Genomic DNA, 9,508 nt, shown 5'->3' with positions numbered 1-9,508 from the left:
CTTTGCTAGTCGATCCGGACAGAAATATGTGCTGAAAACTAACAGCTCCTCCTTGCTAAGCTTCCTGCAAGACTCCTCTCTTTACTCCTGGGACGTTAAGCCACTTATCATAGAATCTTTAGGCTTCATGGCCCTTTTTGGGAGTCTTGAGTTGGCTTACCATACTCAAGATACAAATAGACTAGCAGATTGGGTTGTGAAGACCTCCAGATGTAAGGCCCTTCCATGTTATTGGGTTTCTTATTACTTGCTCTATAGGAGATTCTGTATTTCGATGTGCCTTACTTTAGAGGGCTCGCTTGTATATGAAATGATAAGCTTCACAATAAAAAAAAGAGCGGCTCTTTTTGACCCCATCGTGTTGACTGATCTCAGCAGTTTGTCCGTGCAGGATTTTGATTTGACTTTTATAAAGAAAGGAAATTTCTGAGATGTTAACCAGAAACAACCCAATAGGAGGACATCAAACTAGGGGCATCCGCTCCATTATAATCAAATCTTCGCTCTTTGGGAGCGTGATCCACGATAACACAAACCAGCAGTAGAAGACTCCGATATAGAAAGCATGGTTTTCAATTATCTGAGCCCCGATTCCTCTGAGAATGGTGATGCTTCCTCTCAGTTTTCCCTGCCTTCTTCTTCATCGTCCACCGTCTTTGTGCCGGCCTTTGTGCTGGCCGGTGGGATCTCCCCGGAGGTCTCCCAGTCGCAGGCAGAGTCACTGAGGACGCTTCTCTTGAGTTCCCTGCCCCTCCCGTTGATGCTTCTTGTTGGAGTCCGAAGGATTCCTCAGACGCCTTACATCTCCAATCACATCGGCCTCAGGTACGGCATCCAACGTGGTGATGAAAAAGAACGCGCTGGTTTTTGTTATGTCTCTTGAATTTTACCGATCTTCCGCGAATCACGCGTTTGAATTTCATTTGGTAACGTAAGCTTTGTAAAGCACGTGGGAAAGAATTGGGAAAATTATTTGATGCAACTAGATCCAATATTGAGTCTGATTTAATTGAGAAGCGAAACTTTTCTTAGAGACTGGGGAGGAAAGCTTGAAAGTGGGTTAAAAAAGATGATGAATAGGAGCACAAAAAAAAAACAAAAAGTAAAGAAAAGAAAAAAAGAAAAATTCAGAAAATTATGCAAGATTATTTAGATTTGGTTTGGCCATGACACATCATCAATCGTAGCATGGTTAGTGTTAATTGAATTGTCACGTCAGCGATTTCTAACTAAAGTTAATTGAAAAGAATTATACGAACAAATTGTTAAAAGATTTAAGATTAAATCAACACAATAAAAAGGATTTAAAATTGAATTAATATATGTATAATAGATTTATGATTTTTTTTTACAATTATCTCGTGAAAAAATAGTTATTCGATGGGTGACAAATCATATTTCATGAGTATATATCTTGATGGATGTATATCCGGATTATTTGGTCAAAGTGTGTTTAGGTCCACACTTCGTGTCCATTTCTTAACGGTAAATAGCTTAAATTAAAAAAGAAAAAAAGAAAGAAAGAATGGTAAGTGAATCGCACGTGAGTCTGCATGGGTAGGACCCAAAGCTGCCTAAAGTATGTCGCACTACATAAATTGGTCTTCGTGTTAGGGTATGGTCTTTCTTCTCATCTTGCTTTGTATGTACCTTGGATTATGAGTGGTTTTTGGCTTCTTTTTCTCGCCTGTGCCTTCCCACTCCGGTTGAATAATGTTACTAGGGACACTATATGTAAGTACATTTTATTAATATTTACTATACCCAATTGTCATCTTGCTTCGTACGTACCTTGGGTTATGAGTGATCTTTGGCTTCTTTTTCCGACTTGTGCCTCCACACTCCGGAAAATCATTCGCCCTATTGAAGTGAATAATATTACTAGGGATACTATACGTAAGGTACTGTCCTCGTTGACAAACCTCCTGTTTCTAATGCTGTCGTCCCCATTGCTGACGATGGTTGCAGCCTTCGTCCTCCTCAAACGCGATGAACAGAAGTCCGTCGGTAGGCACATCTACTATTGCTGGCGCGGATGATCGAAGCCGATTGGAAATCGTCACTAATGCCATTTCACAGCCTTCATCACTTGAAGCTCCTATTCCTTCATCGGAACAAGGTATTGACTTCATCTTATGTGTTCTGACAAGTCCTTGTTGACAGCATTCACTTGCATCGCATTTCCTTTTTACTAGACGATGTCTCATTTCTTGTCTCACTGTCACAAAAAGGTCAAGCAACTGGTTCAAGATCTTCTCCAGCAAATCAAAATGACAATGTCGATGAGCCTGCTAACGTTGATGCCCAAAAATCTCGAGCGGTAGCCACTCCTGTTAATCCAGTTCTGCCGTCCCCTGGACATTCACCATTACCTTCTTTGATGTTGCAACGAATCAGCCAAACCGATGGTGAAAAAATACTTGGCTCCTTCGTTAATGCTGGGCCTACCCTGGAGAGGTCTGCGAAAGCCTTATACTTTTTTATATGTTATTTTTTTTAAATTTTATTTTTTTAAATTTTAGGTCTGTGAAAGTCTTACGTTCTAAAGCTGTTAGTTTTGACACTGCCCCACCCGAGTCTTCATCGATACTTGTCGTTACCGACGACGTGGTCAAGCACAAATGGGCTGAGTTTCTTGAACTGTCCAAGGGTGGATATCCGTTAATTGCAGCCAATCCCGCCACCACTGAAAGGTTTAAAGCCTTATTGGGGGAATTATGTGGTGGTGATATCCGATTCTCGAAGTCCCCTGAATTCAGAAAACGTTGCGAAGACTTTCTGACTAAATTTCCTGGTGGAATAGATACTTATCGACAGAACCGCGAAAGGATCGCTGCCTTGGCAGACTTGGAGAAAGACTATCAACATTCTGACGATTTTATCGAGAGATTTGACCAAACTTTGAAAGATAGTCGGCATACCCTAGAAGTGTTGGTCGATGAACAGAATGACCTTGCTGCTGAGGAAACCAAGTTGGAGAGACAACTGGATGCGTTAGAGAGACAACTGATCGACGTCCGACACCGACGCAGACTCAAGGCTGCCCAGATAATTCAGGCAGTCAGAACTCTGGAAAGTCATCTTGATATTTTTGACGAGCAGTATCGACTAAACAAAGAGTTGGCCGAACATCGACGTGCTAAGAACCAGTTAGTGTTTGATAATAGTTGCTTAGAGCTAGACATGACGATTTTCCAAAAGGAAGTGAGAGATTTTGTAGACAACATGTAACCTTAGTTTCACTGTTCTAATGGAAAATTATCTTGCTTGGTCTTTTCTTTCAATATCTTTGTTCCTAAGCGGATGTGGGAGTATCGAGCTCTATTGATCAACTCACGAGCTCAGCTCAGATTTTGTCGATTAATCAGACTTATTTCTATGTTTGGAAGCAAAATGCCAATTTCGACTACAATCTAACTTGATGGGTTCAAGTTGAAGATGTTGATTTAGCAAAAGAGTTGTCGGTTCGATGAGCTATTAATTTCATGGTGACCAATTGACCACCAAGCTACTGATTAAGGAGTTGTCGATTCTTCCCTTGCCGATCAAGCATTAAAATATTGATTGACCAGACTAATTGTTGATTTCATAGCTAATCAAAAACATATCGATGAAAATCAATTATGAGCAATTTCCTTAGATATTTGTTGATCTCCCAAAATGGTTATTTTATGATCAAGCTGGTGGACGAATTTTGGAAGATGAACCACAAGTTTGAAGAGTCAAGGTTTCAAGTCTCTATCTTATAAATACATTTCCTTGTTCCTAAATCTTTATTAAGCTTTCTAGTTCCTAAGACTTTAATTGCTTTCTAGTTCCTATGTCTTTAATATTCGGGGAGTCCCCATGTCTCTTTAATATTTGTCTATTTTCTATGTCTTTGTTCCTCTATAATTAGAGGAGAGTTCTCAAATGTAATGCAGATTTAATGTGTAGATGAAAATTCCCCTACGTGTGTGAATGTCTATCTTTATCCAACTATCATTCATGGTGAATCAGACATTATTTATTTTTTGCTTTTGGAGTAATTCTTTATGCCTTGGTGGTGAGTTGTCACTATCCTGATTCTTTATCCTTGGTTGGTGGCTTGTGCCTTTATGCTTTGGTGGTGAACCTTCCCATATCCTTCATCCATTACACATCATTTCATAATCACTTAACGCACCTATCCATACACTTAACCTTAATAGTCCTTATTTCCGAAATCACTCACCTGCACATGCATAAAATTGGCATCATAGCTCAAGGTTGAACTTGTTTAGAGTTATTCCTTTCTGTCGTTAGACTCATACTTCAAATGAATGATCTAGTTCTAAGAGGCTTGACTTTGGAGAAAGCGCATAACGAAAGGCAAGATTGTGCCATAGAGAATCTTCAAAGACAAATGGAGTGGGTACTCAACTGCTTAGAGAATCCAGCGAGATATGAATGATGATGTTTGTACTTTCAAGTCGATGATGATGTTTGGGGCGCATTTGGTTATCATTATGTTCTCGAGAATAATTTTTGCTCAAAAAAATATATTTATTTATTTTGTTCCCGAGAATAATTTTTGAGTTTTTGAATACGCTTGGTAATTGTATAAAACTTCTATTCTTGGGATATAAATACATTCAACTGGATTCTTAATTTTTAGATACTTTTACTATATTTTTCTCTTTTTTCTTTTTCTTTTTCTCTTCTCCTTCCTTCTTCTTTGTGGCAGGTCGCAAACTGCAGCGGTGGCCGATGAATGGTTGGGTGAGGTTCGGCGAGCTCACCTAGCCACGGCGAGCCTTGGCTCGCTAGGCCACCGGCAAGGCTTAGCCTCGCCTAGGCGGTGCGAGGTCAACCTCGCCCTAGCCAAGTGAGACCTAGTCTTGCTTCGAACCTAGCGAGGTCAACCTCGCTTAGTCATTGGCAAGGCGACCTTGTGTTGCTTGGGCAAGGTTGAGGCTTGCCTTGGCCAAGCGAGTCGTCGGCGAGCTCGCTGAATCTCACCTAGCCGGTCACCAACCACCGGCGACACTAGTTTGGAGGAAGAGGAAGAAGAGAGAAGGAGGAAAGAAGAAACGAAAAGAAAAGAAAAAAAGTTGAGCTTGATTCTTGAAATTGTTTCGGAGAATAAGAAGCTATTTTTTTCACTTCTTGATTTTATTCCAAATCTATTTCCAGATTTATCAAACAAATTTCTTTTCTTTTTTTATCCTGAGGAACAAAAGAACAAAATTGGTTATTCTCAGGAGTATTATCAAATAAGCTCTTCACAATGAGAGTAAGAAGAGGAGAAGTACACCAAAAGTGTTTTAACTTATGTATAATGCTCACTTTAATGCCACAATTTTTCGCCAACTTACTTAAGTGTGAAAATTAGACAAAAACGATTCTTACCAAAAGAAAAAAAATTAGACAAAAACGATCACTTAAGTGCCTCATTGCGAAAAAAATTCGGCGAAAGAAATTACATAGCTTTTATAATTAAAAATGTTATGTGTCATTTTTTGGCACCGAAGTAATCACTTTTTCATTAAGATTGGCACTGAAGTGATCACTTTTTAATAATAATTGGTATTGAAGTGATCATTTTTCCTATAACAACTGGCAATAAAATGATTACTTCCTAACTTGCTACACAACGTCATTTAGGGGGTTTCTTGGCACTGAATGATCATGTTTTCATTAAAATTGACATTAAAGTGATCAACTTTTCAACTTGCTATACGACATCATTTAGAGATTATATGTTGATTGAGCACATTAGCAAGCCACATAGGATTGATAAATCATTAAAATATTATCACTTTAGATTTCTGTTGACTCAAATCCAAGTTGGCACTTAAGTGAATATTTATTTTAAAAAGTGGCACTTAAGTACGCTAACAAAAAATGTGGCATTATAGTGAGCGTTGTACACAAGTTAAGGCATTTCTCGTATATTTCTTCCTAAGAAGAGGAGAAACTTATGGAGTATGATAAAGAGCTCCATATAAAAGTAGATGGAAGAGGCATTTCAAGTGTCACGGCCATGGACATTTTAGTGATGCGTCATTATGCAAAATTACCTTTAAGGGGTTGTTGATACTGATCGCCCTTCCTAGCCTTTTGCCTAGCAAATATAAAAAGAAAAAAAATTGTTGTAACAATCTAAATAAAGTCCAAAGCATTAGGGTGCGTTTGGTTTAGCATTTTGAAAACCCATTGGGAAAATGCAAAGTAGTAGTCTAAAGGACTTTAGGCAAATGCAAAGGCCGTTTGGTAAAAAACACATTTAAAAAGCTCTTTGGGTGATTAGTATTAATTTTTTAAATTTATTTGTTTAAAATAAAAAAATAATGTTTGCAACTTTTTAAATATAAATTTTGGCAATAATACTAAAAAAATGAATACATATATATATATATATATATATATATATATATATATTAAAAAAAGACCAAACCCTTTATCGAATTTTTTAATTTTTCTTTTCTTAAAATCGAAAAAAATGATGTATGCAACTTTTTAAATATAAATTTTCACAATAATGCTAAAAAAATAAAATACATATATTTATATATTTTTTTTTTTTAAAAAAAGACCAAATCCTTCATCATAATTTTTAAATTTTTAATTGTTTAGAATTGAAAAAAATAATGTATGCAACTTTTTAAATATAAATTTTGACAATAATACTAAGAAAATCGAATATATATATTTTTTATTTTTTTAAAAAAGACCAAATCCTTTGTCGAAATTTTTTAATTTTTATTTTTTTAAATTTGAAAAAATAATGTATGCGACTTTTTAAATATAAAATTGAAAATAATGCTAAGAAATCAAATACATATATATATATATATATATATATATATATATATATATATATATATTATTAAAAAGACCAAACCATTCGCCGGAATTTTTAACTTTTATTTGTTTAAAATTGAAAAAATAATATATGTAACTTTTTAAATATAAATTTTGACAATAATGCTAAAAAAATCAAATATATAAATATTTTTTTAAAAGACAAAATATATTAAATTTTTTTAGCATTTATATATATTTGATTTTTTTAGCATTATCTTGGCATTTAAAAATAATAATAACGAGGGCAAAATCATAAATTTGAAGAATGAGTGAGGATAGTTTTGGAAGAAAAAAATAAGTTTCAGTATTTGGCCAAATGTTGAAAGCTTAAAGCTAGTCTTTACTAGTATTAGGCTTTTAGCCTTCTCAATGTTGACTTTTACTTGAAAATTACTTCAAAATGGTTGCCAAACAATTAAGCATTTCCCCAAGGGGCTTTGGAGGCTAAAAACTCATTGGGAATGCTGAATTAGACGCACCCTTAATCTCTTAGCATGAATATTAAAGTATGTCACTTTTCAGCAAATATAGCGTATACACTTGATTTCGAAGGTATAATATACTTATGCTTGCTTTTGATGATTCTCAGTTCATTCAAGTGCTGAAAATGGTTGATTTTAAGGAGTGAAGTTAACTCTCTGATCCAAGGTTCACCCTCATTTTTGTATTTCCACCAAAGACAATGGATATAAACTCGTGCTATAGATGAAGTCGTCCGTGGACCGAATTGAATCGCAATATGGGTTGGGTCGAAACCGAGCACCAAAAAAATCAGTACAGTAACTTATGGTTTGTGATGGTTTGCTCCATTTTTTGAGATGCGATTGGCGTAATCTATTAGAATAAGCCTGCACAATAACAAAATGACTTTAATAATAAGCTTGTGTTTGTTAGAATTAATCAAGTCTTACCTCGTCTACAGCAACATGATGCAGACCTGTCAATGCATTTTGCAGATGCTTCAGATAGAGAAGAACTAAAGGACGCTCGGAAAAGCATAGACGTCAATGAAGAGTACCTTAATGCATTCCGAACTAATCTTTAATCTATTTGTATGACAAAAGGACAATTTCCTGCGAATGCTCATCAAGTGCCCTCTTCACTGCACTCCCATGAAAGAACATCTCATATACTGGGGTGCTTTGATTTGATCCCCGCGGAACTCGAGTATATGCATAGACCCTCTCACTTGGATCCAGCAAATCAAAGCAAGGAACCACATAGTGCGAAGAGCATTCGATGCTTAGTGATGATGAATGCTCAAGGAACGACATAAATACAATCACCTCCGAGTTAATTATCATCCCCTCTATTGTTCTAACCAGTCCAATCGGTAACCCTAACCAGCACGCCTTTCCAATATAATCCAAAGCTCTCTCCTTTCCAAATACTTATAGAGTAGATACTGATTCAATCTAAGCATAAGAGTCTTCATGCCATCTCTAATATTTGATTCCAATCTGATAAAATCACGAAAAGGGCATGGCCTTTAATCCAGGAAGGAAAGTCTTTTATTCAACAAACGTCTGGAGCTTTCTGCATATAATTTAGGTGAGCGACACAGCAAACTTTGTCATCCTCAATTATCAACCGTTGAACTAGGAATCACTTGTCTATGCACCAGATTACATAGAGGAGACAAGGTCATTCAAATTGTCAACAGGACAAGTATGTCCGTTTAAGGAAAGAAGACCAAAGGATATGCTCTGTTGTGTCAAGATTAGAAAATCATATCTGGTCCCTGCATTGTTTATGTTGTCCCTACATATAGAAGCTTTGCCTTCACTAGTTCCTCAACAATTTCTCAAGACAGACAAGAAACTAAGATGGAGATTCCTTGTAGCCATGTTCTGTTGTTCTTTGTCATCCCGGTTGCGAGTCATAATCCAAAATACATAATGTTCTGTTCTGCTGATCCTACAGATGGTTTTACTGAGGTAAAGTTGACAAATGCAAACTTCGAGCTGCAAAAGCCTTACGACATCCCATTGGAGGGGCGCTACAGTTTTGTGGACGGGTTGCGCAAGATGTGGTTCTATGCCGACAACAAGCCCCACGTTCCAAGCAGTCACTCTTAACCATGCATCAACGTTCAGATCAAAGTAATTCTCAAATCCCCCCACGGTTTGTCGTCGTGGTAGTGATTGATTGAACAAGAAACTGATCGAATTGGCAGAATCTTTTCCAATTCTGTCTCGATTTCTCTGTTCCCTCCTCGATTTTGTACATCTTTGTAAGGTCCAAGGTTACATATTTGGCAGGGTCTAGACTACTCATCTGGAGTCTGGCAATTCGAAGGGCATGGTTTCGTGCCCAATGGGACATCCGGCACTATGATAGCCCAGATACACGGTGCAGCTCATGAAGCTACTGCCCTGATACTGAGGATTTACAACGGGGACTTGCGGTACTACAGTGGGAACTTATCACCACCGGCCTTTACCACAGGTGATTCAAGCTTAACATAATCCACGACGTCGATGGAGGGAAAATGACCGTGTTTCTTGATAGGAACCAAGTGTTCCAGGTGGCCGACAAAGGGCCAGGCGATCTGCACTTCAAGTGTGGAGCGCATGCGGCGCCAGTTAACATAAGCTACTACATGGAATCGAGGTGGAGAGACATCAAAATCTACAAGAAGTGAAGGGCAACGAGCTTATGTTAGCTGGCGCTCCATACA

At 37.3% G+C, this 9,508-nt stretch overlaps 1 long non-coding RNA gene and 1 pseudogene across 1 annotated transcript; both read left to right on the top strand.

Moving 5' to 3' along the window:
- The first annotated feature begins 531 nt into the window (after positions 1-531).
- On the top strand, positions 532-3,237 carry LOC104450855. The gene is made up of 3 exons (XR_005551761.1): positions 532-825; positions 1,969-2,119; positions 2,232-3,237. It is a non-coding gene; the product is annotated as an uncharacterized LOC104450855 (long non-coding RNA).
- A 5,417-nt stretch (positions 3,238-8,654) lies between these two features.
- Positions 8,655-9,472, top strand: LOC104452316 (annotated as a pseudogene).
- The last annotated feature ends 36 nt before the right edge of the window (positions 9,473-9,508 follow it).

This window comes from Eucalyptus grandis, chromosome 6, assembly GCF_016545825.1.
Source record: "Eucalyptus grandis isolate ANBG69807.140 chromosome 6, ASM1654582v1, whole genome shotgun sequence".
Taxonomy (NCBI): domain Eukaryota; kingdom Viridiplantae; phylum Streptophyta; class Magnoliopsida; order Myrtales; family Myrtaceae; genus Eucalyptus; species Eucalyptus grandis.
This window is presented reverse-complemented; position numbering and strand designations above follow the sequence as displayed.